Source organism: Zingiber officinale, chromosome 1A (assembly GCF_018446385.1).
Source record: "Zingiber officinale cultivar Zhangliang chromosome 1A, Zo_v1.1, whole genome shotgun sequence".
Lineage (NCBI taxonomy): Eukaryota > Viridiplantae > Streptophyta > Magnoliopsida > Zingiberales > Zingiberaceae > Zingiber > Zingiber officinale.
The window spans coordinates 72,938,854-72,959,591 of NC_055987.1; the positions used below are offsets into that span (position 1 = coordinate 72,938,854).

A 20,738-nucleotide genomic window follows, 5' to 3' on the forward strand; every position below is an offset into this window, starting at 1 on the left:
TTTCCAACTATTATGGCCTTTATCCATAGCTGTCCTCTATGTGCCATCAACCCTAGTTACTACCATCTTTAGCCACCGTCATCGGGTTTAGTTGTCGCATCTATCTTGCTTTTTTTTCGCTACACCTCTGGTCCTCAAATAGTCCCACACCTCACAAGATACGATCCGCGACAAAAATAAAATTTTACATTTATCGATCCTATATTCCACGAAGGAATGTACATATAATCTAGATTGAACAAAATATAAAATCCTAATAACTAATGCAACTCCTGCTGTATTTAATATTACAATCATGCACACACATAAAATACCCTCGACATGTCCGAGGGTCCAATCACACATAATCATAATAGGCCAAAATAGTTGGAGCCTGCAACTACAGAGTTAATTTATTTGCACTTCCTAGTATTATCCTGCCTAAAATATGTATGACATGTGCATAATTAAACTAAAAACCAAACACACAGAGGCTAAAACCTTGCTCTGATACCAATTGTTACTTGCTACTCAGAATACCGTCCTAGTTCTCTTGTACAAAAATTTGTACACGTATAGAACTATCCTTGCTACCCATGTGCTCTACTAAAGTTAAATTTGGATTGCAAACGATGCTTAACATTATTAATCCAAAATTTTCCTTTAGAAGTTAAACTTGGATTGGGAATAAAACTTAACATTCTTACTCCAAGTTCAACCGATGAGATTTTCCTAAGTTAAACCATATTACAGAAGTTATCAAATATCTATTTCAAAGATCGACTTCCAGGTTAAGCATGGCGAGGCACTAGGCCTTCTTGGGTATGGGATCATCCATCACTTCCTAGACAAAGCCTCACAAAGAAATCAGATATTTAACTTCTTATAGTAAACTAAGTTTAACTATAGAGACCTCAATAGAAACACATTATCGAAACATAAATCGAAAAATAAAATCGATAACAAAAACGATAACTAAAACCGATAACCTCTTGTGTTTGGTTTTTCAAGATCTATACAAAAGATGAACTAGTTAAGATGCGGATTAAAGAGAGATTTTATACAAGTTTAAAATTTTAAAATCTTTCCTTTTATAGCTATCTACAAAGGATTAAAGAGAGATTTTAATTTTATTAAAATCTTTCCTTATTTGTAGTTATCTAAAAGAGAGATTTTAATTTTTGATAAAACTTTCCTTTTTTGTAACCATGATTTAAAAAAAAAAGTTTTAATTAATCTTTACTTTTCGTAGTTGTCTACATGTTTTAAAAGAGAGAGATTAATTTTAAAACATTCCTTTTGTTGCCATGTACAATAGGAAATATAAAAGAGATAGATTTTAATTGTTGTTAAAATTTCCTTTTTTATTGGGAGGACATAAATAAGGAAGTTTTAATTATGTTTAAAACTTTCCTTCTTTTCCATGACCAAGGATTATAAAAGAGAAGGAGAGGTTGCTTCATGAGATAACATAATTATATTCCCTCCTCTCTTTTCCTTGGGTGGCCGGCCACTCTTCTTTTCTCTTCTCCCTTTGGTTTCTCTCCTAGAGGCCGGCGACAATTGTATTCCTTCTTTAAGCTAGGGCCGGTGGTACAAGAGAGGAAGCTTTCCACCCTAGAGCCGGTGGCCAGAGAAGAGGCTTTCTTCCTTAGGGCCGACGGCAAGAGAGGAAGCTTATCTTGTTGTGGCCGGTGGCTTGGAGGTAAGGAAGAAGAAGAGAAGGAAATTTCCTATTTTGGCATCCCTTGGTGGCTTGAGTTTCTTGGAGGCAAAGAAGTGGTTCAGGTGGAGTTATCTTAGTAGATCGTCGCCCACACGACGTCCAAGAAAAGGAGAGGAATACAAAAGAAGATCAAGAGGTCTTTTAGCTACAAAGAAAGGTATAACTAATTAATGGTTTCCACTTCGAATTAATTAGTTAGTTTTCTTTGTATAGATTCTGAAATACCAACACAAGAGGCTATCGGTTTTAGGTTATCGTTTTGTTATCGATTTTATTTTTAGATTTTATGTTTTGATATTGTGCTTCTATTGAGGTCTCTGTAGTTAAACCTAGTTTACTGTAAGAAGTTAAATATCGATTTCTTTGAAAGGCTTTGTCTAGGAAGTGGTGGATGATCCCATACCCAAGAAGGCCTAGTGCCTCGCCATGTTTAACCTGAAAGCTGATCTTTGAAATAGGTATTTAATCAACTTCTGTAATATGATTTAACTTATGAAGAACACATCGGTTAAACTTGTTGGATCGAGACGCGCTAGAGGGGGGGGGGGTGAATAGCGCTCGCAGCTTTCACACTTTTCAAATCGCAAAACAATCGGAGTTAAAACGCAGCGGAATAAAAACAAACACACAAACACAGGGGAATTTACTTCATTAGGAGCCTGTGACGACTCCTACTCGAAGGCCCGCGATCCTTGATCGCTTTCTGTGGGCAATAACTATAAGTTCGAATAGAGTACAAGTATTGCAAATAAGTACAATAAAAAGAAACACAGTTATACCGACAACAGTATAGAAATCACAAATTTCGGAGCTCCGGGTCGTCGGTGTCAAGTCGTAGCACTTCCGGGTCGTCGATTTAGCAGCACGCAGTTAGAGGATTACTTAGAATCTGATTGATTGAAGGTGCTGCTCAAAACCCCTTTATAAAGGGTGTTCAAGGAGCCTTGAAGGCTATTCAAGGCGCCTCCATGCTGCCGAGTCACCCGCGTGGATCAAGCTTGAATTGGTCGAATTTTATCTGATCAAGGCGCCTTATGCCTCATTCAAGGTGCCTTCCAAGGTGCCTTATGACTCCTTCAAGGCGCCTCCAGAGTGCTTCGCAGCCAGCTCCAGCTTTGCACTCGAGGCACCTCCAAGCCCTATGGAGGCGCCTCGGACACTGTTCATCAGAGGTTAACTTGTGCTCCTTTGGTCCTGCAACAGTGTTAGTCCCAAACACATACCCTACAAACCAAAATTAGCACAATACAACAGAAAATATGATAACAGAGTAATGACAGTCTCCGGACTGTCCGGGTCTGACTTCGGATTTCCGTCCGGAAATCCTAGGTCGACCCGATGCCTACTGTTCCCTCTACGGGGAACGCGTCCTAACCTACTCCACTTAGGAGATTTACCTGCTGCCAGTGCGATCCTCCAGATCGACTGGACTTTTTCTTAGCACTCGACGCTTCCAGACTTTCTGCTGGACATCCGCTTCCCGGCTAGTCCAGTCTTTCACCTAGTTCGCGACACCAGGACTTTCCACCTAGGGTTACCACCCCCTAGGCCTGAAGCCATCGACCTGCCAAGACTTTCCGCATAGGGTTACCACCCCATAGGGTTTTCCCTTTGCCTAACCGCAGATAGGACTTTCCTGAAATACTCAAGCAGACTTGTTAAATCACAAAATACCTTAACTTTGAATCCTTTGTCATTATCAAAACACGAGTTTAATCGTCGGATGCTTCCTGCACCAACAACTCCCCCTTTTTGATTATGACAACTCAAATTCAAAGTTAAGTAAACAGATATCAAATAAGGAATAGATGAAAACATTTAAAGCAAGCTTAGCAATTTTGCTAAAGTAAACTCTATGAATTTAAAGTATAGCACCAAGTTTAGGCTCCTCCTTAACTGTTACTCCCCCTTTAACATTCATTTTAAATTTGAATTTTACAATTATTTGAGTATTTGAATTTTGAATTTGCAATTGCTGCTACTCTCCCCCTTTGCCATATATCAAAAATAATCAAAATTAGTCATTTGATTTTTAAAGAGGGATAACACTTAACATTTTATAATTTTCTTTTCTTACCTCTTAGCTAAATGAAATTAAGATATAAAAGTTAATAAGGGTTGATTTTAAAGGATGATGTTAGCCCTTTGGAAACTTAGTTAAAATTATAAAACCATAGAAGGTGGAACCTTTTGACAGTCTTTAACTAAGTTGAAAAAGTTTGTTTAGATTTTGAAAATTTGTTAGTGAAATATTTGGAGCCAAATGATTTTTAAGAAAACATTTTTGAAATCACTTTTTGCTTAGAAGAAATTTTTGAAAGAAATGAGTTAAATTTTGCAAAATTGTGCTTTACTTAGGAAAGCAAGAATTTACAAAATTAGATTTCAAAGTGGGCTAAGTTTTAAAATAAAGTTAGATTGGAACTTAGCTAAGCTCTTTGCAAGTATTGGATTTTGAAAACTATAGCTTAGGTTAAAAAAAAAAGCTTAATTTTAAACAATACTTATTAAATTTTAAGACAAGGAGGGAGTGGAGTAGCTAAAAATTTGGTTTAGGTTATTTATTCAAAGTCAGTTGGTCCTTAAGTCCAAGCATGAGTCAAGTTCAATAGATTTCAAATTATCCAGGTTTACTTTAAGATGTATCAGAGCCCTAAAGATCACACATGCTTAATTTGAAAACTGAGTATCCTTTTACCAACTGTCTAACCTTTAGATACTTGCTGATTTCCTAGAGGGCAACAACTTTCACTTGGTTAGTTATGTTAAGTCAATTTCGTCCAGATAGATTTGACTAGAGCTGGAAAACTTGACTTGATTGATGTATAGTACGTGTTTAACGCCCAGACTCATATTGATGCACAGATATAAGTATTTTTGAGTCTAGGCTGTACCCTATACATCTCACACCGTTCTATGTCTTTCAAACACAATCAAGGTATACCTAGGTGTTTTGTGAGATGCTCTGGCTTAAGTCTAGGGGAACATGATTTCTAGAGGAAAAGCCTAAGTTAAGTCCAATTTTTGAAACTTCTAAGAAAAAGGGATTTTAAAATCATTTTTCCTAGAATTTTAAAAAACATGTAAAAGCAAGATGATTAAAAAGTAACACCTATTCTACCAAACACATTTTTATTTGCCTTCTAAGTGCACTGAACTCAAGTTCAGGTAAGGATTTTGTAAAAATGTTAGCTAGGTTTGATTTGGACTCAACATGGTTGAGTGCAATTTCACCCATAGCTACTGATCCCTTACAAAATTGTGTTTTACCTCTATGTGTTTAGTCCTAGAATGGTGAATAGGATTTTTGGTCAGATCAATTGAGCTGATATTATCAATAAAATTTTTTATATTTTTATATTCTAGTTGATAGTCTTTTAATGTATGCATCATCCACAATAGTTGAGATGCACACTCTCTTAGGGCTATGTATTCAGCTTCTGTGGTAAATAAAGCAACACAATGTTGCTTTCTGCTTGACCAACTTACTAGGCATTGACCTAGAATTTGATAGCTACCACTTGTAATTTTTCTGTCTAATTTGCACCCGGCATAGTCCGAATCAGAATAGCCATAAAGGTCAAAGGTGCAAGTTCTAGGGTACCAAAGACCTACATTTAGAGTTCCTTTAATGTACCTAAGTATTCTTTTAACATATGTTAGGTGTGACTCTTTTGCACAGGATTGGTATCTTGCGCACATACCGACTGCAAACAATATATCGGGTCGGCTTGCAGTTAGATAAAGTAAGTTACCTATGACACTCCTATAGTACTTTAGATCTACTGGTTTTCCTTCTGGGTCAGAGTCAATGTTGATGTTGGTTGTCATTGGAGTATTTATTATTTTTGAAGTGTAACGACCTGATTTTTCCTATTTCGAGTTCCAAATGTCCATAAAAATATTTGGAAATACTTTTAAAATATTCTAGAGTTTTTTAGATATTTTTGGAGTATTTTTATGTAATTTTTGGAGGTCATTTAGTATGTTTACAAAAAGAAAGAAAGTTTGACAAAAACTGTGGAAGGCGAGGTTCGAACCCACGACCTCAGGTCTGACTGACCCAAGCAAAACTGGCCCAACCAGCTGAGCTACAAGATTTTGTTAACCTTATATGGAGGAAATTAGGTTTATAGCATAGTTTTGATCAAAACCCGGATATAAGAAACAAAGTTAGGTTTTCATTTTTCTGAAAAAATAAAACCTAAACATTTTCTCTCCTCCTCCCTCGCGACGGCGTCTCCTCTCCTCGGGTGAAGACCGCAGCTCAAACCTAGGCGATTCCGACGGCCGACGAGCTCTCTCCTCCACGGATTCTTCACGAAGCCGAACTTCTCTCGGCAAGGAGAGCGCGCGGGCACAAGAAGAAGTCAAAAGTTTCAAGCTTTGGAAACCTAGACCTTCCTCTCCTTCGGTTGTAAGTCCAAGAACCCTCGGTAAGTACTACTCATCTGTAGTAGGATAGCTCCGAAGTTGTTCTTGATCCCTGTCTGGTTTCTGAAGCTTTGCACGAACCCTAGAATCGGTTTGCTCATCCTTTACCGTCGGCTGTAATTTGAAGATTTTCGTGAGCTTTACATGAACCCTAGGTTGCATTGAGTACTTAGGGTGCTTAGCTTTTTCAGTTACAGTTAAGTTTTCGTGCAATTGACTACGATTCAATTTGGCACAAATAGTTGTACATCACAGCAAGCTTGTATAAGTGCAATTATTCTCCATTTTGATTCTTCCTTTGCTTCCGAGGCCTAGCAGGAACCCTAGAATCTTAGTATTTGCATAAACAGCAAGTTTGATCTTTCCTTTATACTAGCACAAGATGTTAGGATTGAGAAATTGTGCTCTTGTTCATTGTGAATTCGAAGCATGTTGTGGAGAATTTTATGTGAGTTCTTTGTAGAAGCTGCTGTGCCAAATTTTACCATGCAAAGTGTTGTGCCGTGAGTTCTTGCTTGGGTTTGCTATTGAACAGGACTATGAGTTAGGGTTTTTTTCCCTTTTATTCCTTACCTTCTGTAGCCTACCTATTGAGCATGTTATTTATTGTTTGAGTTTAATTGTATAGAAGAAGTTTAGCTCTTAGTTGTAGTATCCGTGTATGTACACCTGCTGCCATAAATTCCAGCAAGTTCATTTTCTTGTTTTGGCCGAGCAAATGGGCATAAATAGCCCTTAGTTAATAGTAGGTAGTTCTGGGTTTTGTTTGCTACCTCGATGGACATGAACATCCATTAACTAGAGCATGCCCGGTTTAGTTTTTCCCTACTACTTAACAAGCATGCACCACTTAGTATACTAGTATGTTGGGATAGATTGTTTATTACTGTTTGAAAGGCAAGAACAACCTCATTATAACAATTCAGAGTTAGCTTACTTTGCTACCCTATCCAGCATTTTAGTGATTGACTTTGCTCTATTTTACAGCATATTTAGGAAGCTTAAAGTTGTATTCTTTTGCTCTATTTACAGCATGTTTAGAAAGCTTAAAGTCACATTCTTTTGCTACCCTATCCAGCATGTTTAGAAAGTCCAAAATTAGCTTCCTTTTACTTTATTTTATAGCATGATCAGTAAGCTCAAAGTTGCTCTCTTTTGCTTTGTTTTGTAGCATGATTAGTAAGATTAGATTAACTTTCTTTGCTCTTATCACAGCATGTTTTAAAAGGCCAAAGTTACTTTCTTTTGCTCTATTATATAGCATGATTAGTGAATTCAAAGTCACTTTCCTTTGCGTGGTTTTATAACATGCTTAGAGAGTTCAAATCTGCTTCCCTAGTGTATTTGTATATAGCATGCTTAGTTAGTTGTAATCCTATACCTGTTAGATACCTCTACAGGACTCTAATAAGCTCTAATAAAAGAGTATGAGAAGTATGAGTAAAGAAAAGATTAGAGTCTAGTTAAAAGAGATAACTAGTAAATCTAAGTAAGAGGCTAGTACCCGACTTCCAAGGTTGTCGTTAAATAAATCCAGGTGACCAATTCCAAGGTCTTGGCCCTGGTAAGACCAAGGTCTTTACCTCATAGGACTAGAGGCTTGCTACCCCAGTCACTATTAGAGAGCGCGCAAAACAAAGATGGTACTAGGCCTGGGCCCAAAGAAAAGAAAAGAAAAGTAAAGAAGAAAGAAAAGAACAAGAAGAAGAAAGTAAAATAGAAATTAAAAGATTAATTTCTAGAATAAGGATATAAGAAAATGAAGTAAGTTTTATCCTTAGAATCAATAAAAGTTTAATTTCATTAATTCTAAGCTTACAGTGTTAATTTTCTTATTATCCTGTCAGTTAGTGAGCATGTTTAGTATTCAGTTTTATTTCTGTATACCATGAGTACATGCGGCTTTGTTTTAGCATTTCAGTTTCAGTATTTTTGCATTACTTTTATGCACTTTGAGTTTTGTGAGATAGATTAGTACTTACTAAGCGTTTTCACTTATAGTTTTGTTTTCTTTCCTCCTACTGCAGATAAAGGAAAAGCTAAAATATAAAAGGGAGGCGACAGGGTGGTGGTGATGATGAAGGTGTGTGGTGACTGGACTGTGGAGAGATCTAGAGTTAATTGACAATATTGTCAAAAACCTTCTGTTTAATTCTTTAGTTTTCCTTAAGTGCTATTATGAGTTGAGACTGTATTTGAGTTTATTCTACACTTGTAATTGGTTTACTTGTGTTATTTGTGGAGTACCGTAGTTGGTTATTTATGCTAGAGTAGTTCTTTCTTTTCACTGTTATTTTATAACTGCGTGGTTGTGAAAAATGTGATCCAGTCGCCTGTGGCTGCGTATATATCTTATGTATCATGGATTTGGTCACCGGTACAGGGGAGACTCTGCAGAAATTTTTCGGTAGGAATTCCTCTGAACCGTGATAAATCTAACTGATTCTAATAATAGCGTTAGTGACACTAATAAGTAGAGTAGTAGTTAGGTAATAATCGCCCTTAAAGAGTAGTAGTAAGAAGGGTGGGTTGTTACAGTTGGTATCAGAGCGGTGTTCCATTCTCCAGCATCACACACACATCAACAGCATCCTCGCCGTCTCCAAGTAAGAAAGTATTTAAATCCTTTCTTTATTCTGCTTTTCTTATTATTAACTGCAGTATAGAGTACTTATTTTTTTGAGTACTAAAGTAAGATAGAAGATTTAGTTTCCCTTTTCTCTATTCGTATTTATGTATGATTAGAAGGGTTAAAGTAAGATATCAAGCCTTTACCTTGCATAATTAGATGGCAAGAAGAGGACGTTCCCGTACTACTCACACTGAGGAACCAGCTCAAGAGAACGAAGTGCCTAGGGCAACTGAGCCTAACCTTTCTGAAGTGGTTGCTCAGCTCCAGAGACAAGTGGCAGAGCAGCAGCAAGTGATTGCCAATCTGATGCAAACCAGTCAGCAGTTCCTCCCCCTCCTCCAGCCATCACTACAAAGGCTCCAGTGGTAATTGAGACTCCACCAGCTACTCAGGGAGCCGTCACAACATCCCAGAGACCAGAAGCATACCTTATACAGTGGCTGAAGCTGAAACCAGAGAGCTTCTTAGGCACGACTGAGCCCTGGGATGCCCAGGCTTGGTTTAAACACTGGAGAGCACTATGGAGCTTCTTGACTGGCCAGAAGTCGAGAAGGTCAAGTGTGCTTCTTTCTGCCTGTCTGCAGATGCTCGTATGTGGTGGGAGAGGATAAAGACCAAGAGAGCAGCTGATCAGATGAGCTGGGCAGATTTTCAGTCAGAGTTCTATGAAGAGTTCTTCCACCTGCAGATTACCAACAAGCACTACGAGGAGTTTATAGAGTTCAAGCCAGCTAAGATAGAAGACAAGACAGTAGGGAGCCGGAGCCCCGGTCAAGTAAGTGCAGAAGAACAAAAAGAAGGTAAGAAAGAGGGGGTTCGGGTGGTCTGTAAATATCCCGAAGTATTCCCAGCAGATCTACCTGGACTACCTCCCAATAAATGAATGGATTTGAGATTGAATTGGTTCCTAGAACCGGTCCAATTTCCAAAGCTCCGTATCGCATGTCTCCAGCAGAGCTGAAGGAGTTACAAGAACAACTACAGGAGTTACTTGACAAAGGCTTCATTTGCCCTAGTCATTCACCCCGGGGAGCTCCAGAGTTGTTCGTTAAGAAGAAAGACGGATCCGTGCTAATGTGCATAGATTAAAGAACGCTGAGCAAAGTAGCAGTTAAGGACAAGTACCCCCTTCCCATGATCGATGACTTATTTGATCAGTAAAGAGGAGCAACAGTGTTCTCAAAGATAGACCTACGCTCTGGGTACCATCAGCTGAAGGCGAAAGAAAGAGATATACCCAGAACGACATTCAGAACCAGATATGGACACTACGAGTTTGTAGTTATGCCTTTTGGAGTGACCAATGCACCTGAGGTCTTCATGGACTTAATGAACAGAGTGTTCAGAGAATATCTTGACAAATTTGTCATTGTATTCATCGACGACATTCTGGTCTATTCAAGGACCCCAGAGGAGCATGACACGCACTTGAGGATAGTACTGCAGACTCTTCAGCAAAAGCAGCTTTATGCTAAATTCTCCAAGTGCGAGTTCTGGTTAAATCAGGTGGCGTTTTTAGGTCACATTATTTCTAAAGAAGGTACTCAAGTGGATCCAGCCAAAGTGGAAGCGGTCAACAACTGGAGTACACCTAAGAACGTCAGAGAGATCAGAAGCTTCCTTGGTTTAGCAAGGTACTACAGGAAATTCGTGGAGGACTTTTCCAGGATAGCTTCTCCAATAACAGCCCTCACCAGAAAGAACAAGAGATTTGAATGGTCAAATAAATGTGAGCAGAGTTTCCAAGAGCTAAAGAAGAGATTGATCAGTGCTCCCATTCTGACCATTCCACAGAGCGACAAGAGTTTCGACATCTACAGTGATGCTTCCAAGATGGGCTTAGGAGTTGTACTCATGCAAGAAGGAAAAGTCGTAGCTTATGCTTCCAGACAACTCAAAGACTATGAGAAGAACTACGCTACTCATGATCTTGAGCTAGCAGCTGTGGTTTTTGCACTTAAACTCTGACGACATTACTTGTGTGGAGTTCAGTGTAGAATCTTCACAGATCATCAGAGTCTTAAGTACTTCTTCACTCAGAAGGACTTAAACATGAGACAGCGCAGGTGGATGGAGTTGGTCAAAGATTACGACTGTGAAATCCTCTACCACCCAGGCAAAGTTAACAGAGTGGCAGATGCACTCAGCAGAAAATCCAGTGCATCACTGATGTCTTTGTAATCATTAGCCCCACTGCAGAAGGAGTTGTCAGGTTTTGGACTTGAAATTATTGAAAGGCAACTCTCTGCATTGACCTTATAGTCTACATTGTTTGAGGAGATACAGAGAAAGCAAAGTGAAGATCCGGGCATCCAGAAGATCAAGCAAGGGATATAGAAAGAAGACAAATCAGAGTTTCGAGTAACAGACAGCGGGATTCTTTATCAGGGGAGTCGCATTTGCGTGCCCAATGATGAAGAACTGAGGAAGAAGATCTTAGAAGAAGCTCATAGTACACCGTCCTCCATGCATCCTGATTCTTCCCAGATGTACCAAGATGTGAAACAGAAGTTCTGGTGGTCAGGACTCAAAAGAAATGTAGCTAAATATGTCAGTACCTGCCTGACATGTCAGAGGGTCAAAGTAGAACACCAAAGACCAGGAGGAGTTCTTCAGCCTCTTCCAATACCAGAATGGAAATGGGAAGATATATCCATGGACTTCATAACAGGTCTTCCAAGAACCACCAATTGATATGATGCAATATGGGTAATAGTGGACCAATTGACCAAGTCTGCTCACTTCCTAGCCATCAAGGTGTCCCACTCTATAGAGAAGTTGACCCAGCTATATGTTAAAGAGGTAGTCAGACTTCATGGAGTTCCTAAATCTATCGTTTCTGATAGAGATGGGCGCTTCACTTCACAATTTTGGGAATGCGTTCAGAATGCACTAGGCACCAAATTTAAGTTCAGCACAGCTTTCCATCCACAGACTGATGGACATACAGAGCGAGTGAATCAGATTTTAGAAGATATGCTCAGAGCTTGTGTGCTAGATTTCAAAGGAAGTTGGTGCAAGTATATGTGCTTAGCTGAATTCGCCTACAATAATAGCTATCAGGCCACCATAAAGATGACACCTTATGAAGCACTATATGGCAGGAAATGCAGATCACCCATATGCTGGCAAGAAGAGGGAGAGAGAAAAGAGATGGAAGTAGAGCTGGGCATTCAAACAGAGCTAATAGACGAGACCACTCAGGCAATCTAGAAAATCAGACAGAGAATTGAGACTGCCTAGAGCAGACAGAAGAGTTATGCTGACACACGCCGTAGGCCATTGGAATTCCAAGTAAGAGATTCAGTTTTCCTCAAAGTTGCTCCTATGAAGGGAGTGATGAGATTTGGCAAGAAGGGCAAATTAAGTCCTCGCTATGTAGGACCTTACCTGATCATAGAGAGGATTGGGAAAGTAGCTTACAGGCTGGACTTACCATAAGACATGTCAGCAATACACAATGTATTTCATGTCTCCATGCTAAAGAAGTGTCTCCATGACCCGAGCCAAGTGATTTAGCCTCAGTCAGTGCAGATCCAAGAGGATCTTAGTTATGAGAGTAGACCTACACAGATAGTGGACAGAGCAGTCAAGAGATTGAGAAACAAAGAAGTACCACTAGTGAAGGTCGTCTGGTAGAACCAAAAGCACGAGGAAATCACTTGGGAGTGGGAGGACAGCATGAGACAGAAGTATCCAGAGCTATTCTAAGTTCGAGGACGAACTTTTTATAAGGTATGGGGGATTGTAATGACCCAATTTTTCCTATTTCGAGTTCCAAATGTCCATAAAAATATTTGGAAATGCTTTTAAAATATTATAGAGATTTTTAGAAATTTTTAGAGTATTTTTACGTAATTTTTGGAGGTCATTTAGTATGTTTACAAAAAGAAAGAAAGTTTGACAAATACTGTGGAAGGCGAGGTTCGAACCCACGACCTCGGGTCGGACTGACCCAAGCAAAACCGGCCCAACCAGCTGAGCTACAAGATTTTGTTAACCTTATATGGAGGAAATTAGGTTTATAGCATAGTTTTGATCAAAACCCGGATATAAGAAACAAAGTTAGGTTTTCATTTTTCTGAAAAAATAAAACCTAAACATTTTCTCTCCTCCTCCCTCGCGACGGCGCCTCCTCTCCTCGGGCGCAGAACGCAGCTCAAACCTAGGCGATTCCTGTGGCCGGCGAGCTCTCTCCTCCACGGATTCTTCACGAAGTCGAACTTCTCTCGGCAAGGAGAGCGCACGGGCACAAGAAGAAGTCAAAAGTTTCAAGCTTTGGAACCCCTAGACCTTCCTCTCCTTCGGTTGTAAGTCCAAGAACCCTCGATAAGTACTACTCACCTGTAGTAGGATAGCTCCGAAGTTGTTCTTGATCCTTGTCTGGTTTCCGAAGCTTTGCACGAACCCTAGAATCGGTTTGCTCATCCTTTACCATCGGCTGTAATTTGAAGATTTTCGTGAGCTTTACATGAACCCTAGGTTGCATTGAGTACTTAGGGTGCTTAGCTTTTTCAGTTACAGTTAAGTTTTCCTGCAATTGACTACGATTCAATTTGGCACAAATAGTTGTACATCACAGCAAGCTTGTATAAGTGCAATTATTCTCCTTTTTGATTCTTCCTTTGCTTCCGAGGCCTAGCAGGAACCCTAGAATCTTAGTATTTGCATGCACAGCAAGTTTGATCTTTCCATTATACGAGCACAGCATGTTAGGATTGAGAAATTGGGCTCTTGTTCATTGTGAATTCGAAGCATGTTGTGGAGAATTTTATGTGAGTTCTTTGTAGAAGCCGCTGTGCCAAATTTTACCATGCAAAGTGTTGTGCCGTGAGTTCTTGCTTGGGTTTGCTATTGAACAGGACTATGAGTTAGGGTTTTTTTCCCTTTTATTCCTTACCTTCTGTAGCCTACCTATTGAGCATGCTATTTATTGTTTGAGTTTAATTGTATAGAAGAAGTTTAGCTCTTAGTTGTAGTATCCGTGTATGTACACCTGCTGCCATAAATTCCAGCAAGTTCATTTTCTTGTTATGGCCGAGCAAATGGGCATAAACATCCCTTAGTTAATAGTAGGTAGTTCTGGGTTTTGTTTGCTACCTCCATGGACATGAACATCCATTAACTAGAGCATGCACGGTTTAGTTTTTCCCTACTACTTAACAAGCATGCACCACTTAGTATACTAGTTTGTTGGGATAGATTGTTTATTACTGTTTGAAAGGCAAGAACAACCTCGTTATAACAATTCAGAGTTAGCTTACTTTGCTACCCTGTCCAGCATTTTAGTGATTGACTTTGCTCTATTTTACAGCATGTTTAGGAAGCTTAAAGTTGTATTCTTTTGCTCTATTTACAGCATGTTTAGAAAGCTTAAAGTCACATTCTTTTGCTACCCTATCCAGCATGTTTAGAAAGTCCAAAATTAGCTTCCTTTTACTTTATTTTATAGCATGATCAGTAAGCTCAAAGTTGCTCTCTTTTGCTTTGTTTTGTAGCATGATTAGTAAGATTAGATTAACTTTCTTTGCTCTTATCACAGTATGTTTTAAAAGGCCAAAGTTACTTTCTTTTGCTCTATTATATAGCATGATTAGTGAATTCAAAGTCACTTTCCTTTGCTTGATTTTATAACATGCTTAGAGAGTTCAAATCTGCTTCCCTAGTGTATTTGTATATAGCATGCTTAGTTAGTTGTAATCCTATACCTGTTAGATACCTCTACAGGACTCTAATAAGCTCTAATAAAAGAGTATGAGAAGTATGAGTAAAGAAAAGATTAGAGTCTAGTTAAAAGAGATAACTAGTAAATCTAAGTAAGAGGCTAGTACCCGACTTCCAAGGTTGTCGTTAAATAAATCCAGGTGACCAATTCCAAGGTCTTGGCCCTGGTAAGACCAAGGTCTTTACCTCATAGGACTAGAGGCTTGCTACCTCAGTCACTATTAGAGAGCGCGCAAAACAAAGATGGTACTAAGCCTGGGCCCAAAGAAAAGAAAAGAAAAGTAAAGAAGAAAGAAAAGAACAAGAAGAAGAAAGTAAAATAGAAATTAAAAAATTAATTTCTAGAATAAGGATATAAGAAAATGAAGTAAGTTTTATGCTTAGAATCAATAAAAGTTTAGTTTCTTTAATTCTAAGCTTACAGTGTTAATTTCGTTATTATCCTGTCTGTTAGTGAGCATGTTTAGTATTCAGTTTTATTTCTGTATACCATGAGTACATGTGGCTTTGTTTTAGCATTTCAGTTTCAGTATTTTTGCATTACTTTTATGCACTTTGAGTTTTGTGAGATAGATTAGTACTTACAAAGCGTTTTCGCCTATAGTTTTGTTTTCTTTCCTCCTACTGCAGATAAAGGAAAAGCTAAAATATAAAAGGGAGGCGACAGGGTGGTGGTGATGATGAAGGTGTGTGGTGACTAGACTGTGGAGAGATCCAGAGTTAATTGACAATATTGGCAAAAACCTTCTGTTTAATTCTTTAGTTTTCCTTAAGTGCTATTATGAGTTGAGACTGTATTTGTATTTATTCTACACTTGTAATTGGTTTACTTGTGTTATTTGTGGAGTACTGTAGTTGGTTATTTATGCTAGAGTAGTTCTTTCTTTTCACTGTTATTTTATAACTGCGTGGTTGTGAAAAATGTGATCCAGCCGCCTGTGGCTGCGTATATATCTTATGTATCATGGATTTGGTCACCGGTACAGGGGAGACTCTGCTGAAATTTTTCGGTAGAAATTTCTTTGAATCGTGATAAATCTAACTGATTCTAATAATAGCGTCAGTGACACTAATAAGTAGAGTAGTAGTTAGGTAATATTCGACCTTAGAGAGTAGTAGTAAGAAGGGTGGGTTGTTACATGAATTTTCCATGCAGAATTTTTTAATTAACTCAGCATATTTAGTTTGATAAATATAGATTCCATCTTTGGTTTGTTTTATCTGTAAGCCTAAGAAAAAGTTGAGTTCCCCAACCATACTCATTTCAAATTCATTTTCCATTAATCTAACAAATTCTTTTAAAAACTTCGAGTTAGTTGAGCCAAAAATTATATCGTCAACATAGATTTGGGCTATAAAGATGTCTTTTTCTATAGTTTTTATAAATAGGGTTGGATTTATTTGTCCTTGGTTAAAGCCTTTGGATATTAAATAATTAGATAATCTTTCATACCATGCCCTCGAGGTTTCCCAAATAGTCCTACCCATTGAACTTAATAATAAACCTTGGTCTAACTAGTTAGGATCCATTTAAGGGTAGCTTCGGTCAGCTCCACTTGGCCAAATGCACCAGGTCGAAGTCATATCTTCCTAGACATACGATACCCAAGCTTCCCTAACGTACTATCATCCAAATACTTCACCAGTACTGTGGGTCAAGTTAAACCTAGCCCGTTTTAATCTAACCTTAATTATCCTGCCGGGTAATCTACTCTTGTTTTACCCATTTCGGGTAGATTAAGTTCAGTTACCCTGTTGGGTAGTTCAGTTGGGGGTGCCAGCTATTCTGGATCCTCCATCTATATTTTATTTGATTTGAATTCAAATTATTTTGAATTTTTAAGTGAATTTTTAATTTAAGTTTGAATTTTTAATTTTTTGAATTTTGATTTAATTTCGAATTTTGAGTTTGTAAATTGAATTTTGAATTTTTGAATTTTAATGTAATTTCGAATTTTGAGTTTGTAATTTGAATTTTGAATTTTTTGAATTTTAATTTAATTTCGAATTTTGAGTTTGTAATTTGAATTTTGAATTTTAAATTTTAATTTAATTTCGAATTTTGAGTTTGTAATTTGAATTTTGAATTTTAAATTTTAATTTAATTTCGAATTTTGAGTTTGTAATTTGAATTTTGAATTTTAAATTTTAATTTAATTTCGAATTTTGATTTTGTAAATTGGAATAGCGCTCGCGGCTTTCACACTTTTCGAATCGCAAAACTATTGGAGTTAAAACTCAGCGGAATAAAAACAAACACACAAACACAGGGGAATTTAATTCGTTCGGAGCCTGTGACGACTCCTACTCGAAGGCCCGCGATCCTTGATCGCTTTCCGTGGGCAATAACTATAAGTTCGAATAGAGTACAAGTATTGCAAATAAGTACAATAAAAAGAAACACAGTTATACCGACAACAGTATAGAAATCATAAATTTCGGAGCTCCAGGTCGTCGGTGTCAAGTCGTAGCACTTCCGGGTCGTCGATTTAGCAGCACGCAGTAAGAGGATTACTTAGAATCTGATTGATTGAAGGTGCTGCTCGAAACCCCTTTATAAAGGGTGTTCAAGGCACCTTGAAGGCTATTCAAGGTGCCTCCATGCTGCCGAGTCACCCGCGTGGATCAAACTTGAACTGGTCGAATTTTATCTGCTCAAGGCACCTTATGCCTCATTCAAGGTGCCTTCCAAGGCGCCTTATGACTCCTTCAAGGTGCCTCCAGAGTGCTTCGCAGCCAGCTCCTGCTTTGCACCCGAGGCGCCTCCAAGCCCCATGGAGGCGCCTCGGATACTTTTCATCCGAGGTTAACTTGTGCTCCTTTGGTCCTACAACAGTGTTAGACCCAAACACATACCCTACAAACCAAAGTTAGCACAATACAACAGAAAATATGATAACAGAGTAATGACAGTCTCTGGACTGTCCGGGTCTGACTTCGGATTTCCGTCTGGAAACCCTAGATCGACCCGACGCCTACTGTTCCCTCTACGGGGAACGCGTCCTCACCTACTCCACTCAGGAGATTTACCTGCTGCCAGTGCAATCCTCCAGATCGATTGGACTTTTGCTCAGCACTCGACGCTTCCGGACTTTCTGCTGGACATCCGCTTCCCGGGTAGTCCAGTCTTTCACTTGGTTCGCGACACCAGGACTTGCCACCTAGGGTTACCACCCCCTAGGACTTTTGCCTGAAGCCATCGACCTGCCAAGACTTTCCGCATAGGGTTACCACCCCCTATGACCTAGGGTTACCATCCCCTAGGGTTTTCCCTTTGCCTAACCACAGCTAGGACTTTCCTGAAATACTCAAGCAGACTTGTTAAATCATAAAATACCTTAACTTTGAATCCTTTGCCATTATCAAAACATGAGTTCAATCGTCGGATGCTTCCCTCACCAACAAAACTTAGAGTAAAAATGTTAAGTATCGTTTCCAATCCAAGTTTAACTTCTGAAGGATAATTTGGATTAATAATGTTAAGCATCATTTGCAATCCAAATTTAACTTTAGTAGGGCACATGGGCAGCTAGGATAGATCTATGCTTGTACAAATTTTTATACAGGGGAACTAGAACAGTATAACGAGTAGCATCCAACATTGCTAGCATTTCATTAAACAAAACAAGTGTCATACAAGCATCATCAAACAAGGAAATTGGCAATTCAATAGAATTTATAACATCCATACATTATAATTACTTCCTACGTCCTAGAACAATAGAAATCTACTCCATAATTGGAAGATCTACAATCCAAGAACTCAAATAAATAAGAATTTTATCAACCCTAAAGAAAGGGAAGACAAACCTGTCCTTGATGTTGAGTGAAGCCCTCAGATGAAGATCTTGGAGTGCTGACGAGGATAGAGTAGTAGGATAACCTTGGATCGCCCAGATAACGCCTTTGAGTGCAAGGATTAACCTAGATGGTCCCTTCTCACCATGGATCTGTTGGGATGTATACTATAAGCCTAGCTTTTGTATGAACATCTGTTTTGAAATATTTTGAAATGAGAATCACTTTGGCAAATGTCTGCATTTTATATTTATATATATGTCAATGCAGTTGTCCATTTAATTTATATTGTAGATAACATGGTGTGTGGTGTCACACAGAAGATCATGTTATCGGTTCCTTATAAATTATAAATAGTAGCTCACAACCAAGAGGGATTGGGACAAACCATTGGAACGATTATAGTGTAATTTGGTATTAGTCTGTCTTGACTATAAAATTACACTAGTACACTATGTGTGTATTGAGCAGAACCGTCTGAGATTGTTTGATTTATACTGTCTACATAAAAGAACAGAACCTCTGTTATTATGGATGTGCACCCTCTTAATCCCTATATAATAACAAGCATGTATACTTAGTATTTATTTCTTAACTTATCAATGGGTGAGATTTATTTGTTAAATCAATAGGCCAGATGAGTTGGGAAATAGTACTGTTTATATGTTGTGTTGTTGATTATAGAAGGAAACTGTGTCCTAATTATTTAGGTTGATGATGCCCCCTTGAGGAGCTCATAAGGATTATCATGTAAACCCTGCAGGTGGACTTAGTCCGACATGATAATAAAGTTGAGTGGTACTACTCTTGGACTCAGATGTTAATTAACTGATTTGTCAGTAACTCATTTAATTAACGGACATACTATATCTTAAACACTGGGAGATTAACACACTCATAATAAGAAGGAGCCCATATTGTAATATGGGATTGGTGTGGTAGATCAATAATAACCCTTTAGTGGTATGGGTTATTATTTATGTACTTGAGTTGGGTGATCGGGGTGAACACGAGAAACCCAAGCCCATCGGGAGAGCTAAACCAATTCCTCCTCTAGGTCCCTGTTGTAGCCTATATATATAAAGCCTCTCATCCACCCATCTATAACCAGGTTTGATTTAACTTAACTTGGTTTGGTTTAACATAGTTTGTTTAGATATTTTCTAAACAATTTTTTTTTTAATTTTTCTTTCCTTGTAACCAACAACAAGTTTATAAAAAGGAGTAGGATGTTGTTGGAACTTTCGAGCCGCAAAAACCGCTTTTTACGTTGCGGAAACCCCGAAGTTCTTAGCCACTGGATCCGTGCAAAGACAAAAAAAATTTCATGTACATAGTTTTCTACTCTAGATCTACTTTAGATCTACATGATAAGGAGTATACCTTTGAAGCGAAGCCCTTCCCAAATCCCGCTCGTCCAAGGTCCTTCGGATCTCAAGTGTGTTCAAGCGTACACACCTCTAGTAGTATCCACACGAACAAGAAGTGATTCTCAAACCACTCTAGATGGAGAAAAGAGCACCACAAGTGTGCTAGCACTCCCAAGGGCTCTCGGATGGGATTGGAAGAAGAAAGGAGAAAAGAAGAAGAGAGAATAAATCTCATACACTTCTCTTAAGCCCTCTATGCGACTTTTACTTACCCTTTCTTCTTTGAATTAAACTCACTCACCTTCACCTTTCTTGCTTGGAACTCTCGGCCAAGAGAAGATGGGGAACAAGAAAGAGCTAAGGAGGAAGAAGACATTCATGACACCCAAATCAATGCCAATGAATCTCTTATTCATTTTTGGCCGGCCACACATGGAATGCCAAGGGTCTTTGGCTCTTGGCATTCCATGCCTCTTGCTCTCCCTAGATGATGTGGCAAGGATGTATTGGTTAGTAATGCCATGTAGAATGAGTCAACCTTCATCAAGTGGCATTTGGTCAAGTCAAACTTGATGTTTCAACTTCCCATTTGGTCAAGTTAAAATTGACCACTTCTCTTCCTTGTTGAGTTAAATCCAACCTTTGATTCAAGTCAATTTCAATTTAATGAATATTAATTCATTAATATAAATTGACTCAATGAATCAACTTTAAATTAGACTCATTCAACAATTGAATCTAATTGAGTCTAACTCAATAAGTCTAATTTGAATTAATCCTAATCCAATCTTTGGTGTATCACATGAACCTAATCGAATTAGTTCATCATATGAACGTAATCTCCATCCACTTGTTCTTTGTGTGTGACCCAATAGGTTCTTGCAACATTGGCAATGTTTCTAATCCTATTTAGAAACATAAGCAATGAGCGGCATCTAGCAATACATCATTTCTACCCAAGTTACAAGAATGTTGAGATCCAACATAACCTTTGTGAATACTAATTGTGACTCTCACAATATGTGATAATGTCCTTCTATCCTTGACATCTAGATCGATCAATTGAGGCATAGAC

At 38.4% G+C, this 20,738-nt stretch overlaps 1 long non-coding RNA gene across 1 annotated transcript; it reads left to right on the forward strand.

Annotated features, from left to right (window-relative positions):
• The first annotated feature begins 5,902 nt into the window (after positions 1–5,902).
• Positions 5,903–8,426, forward strand: LOC122005338. Its single transcript, XR_006118376.1, has 2 exons — positions 5,903–6,141; positions 8,167–8,426. It is a non-coding gene; the product is annotated as an uncharacterized LOC122005338 (long non-coding RNA).
• The last annotated feature ends 12,312 nt before the right edge of the window (positions 8,427–20,738 follow it).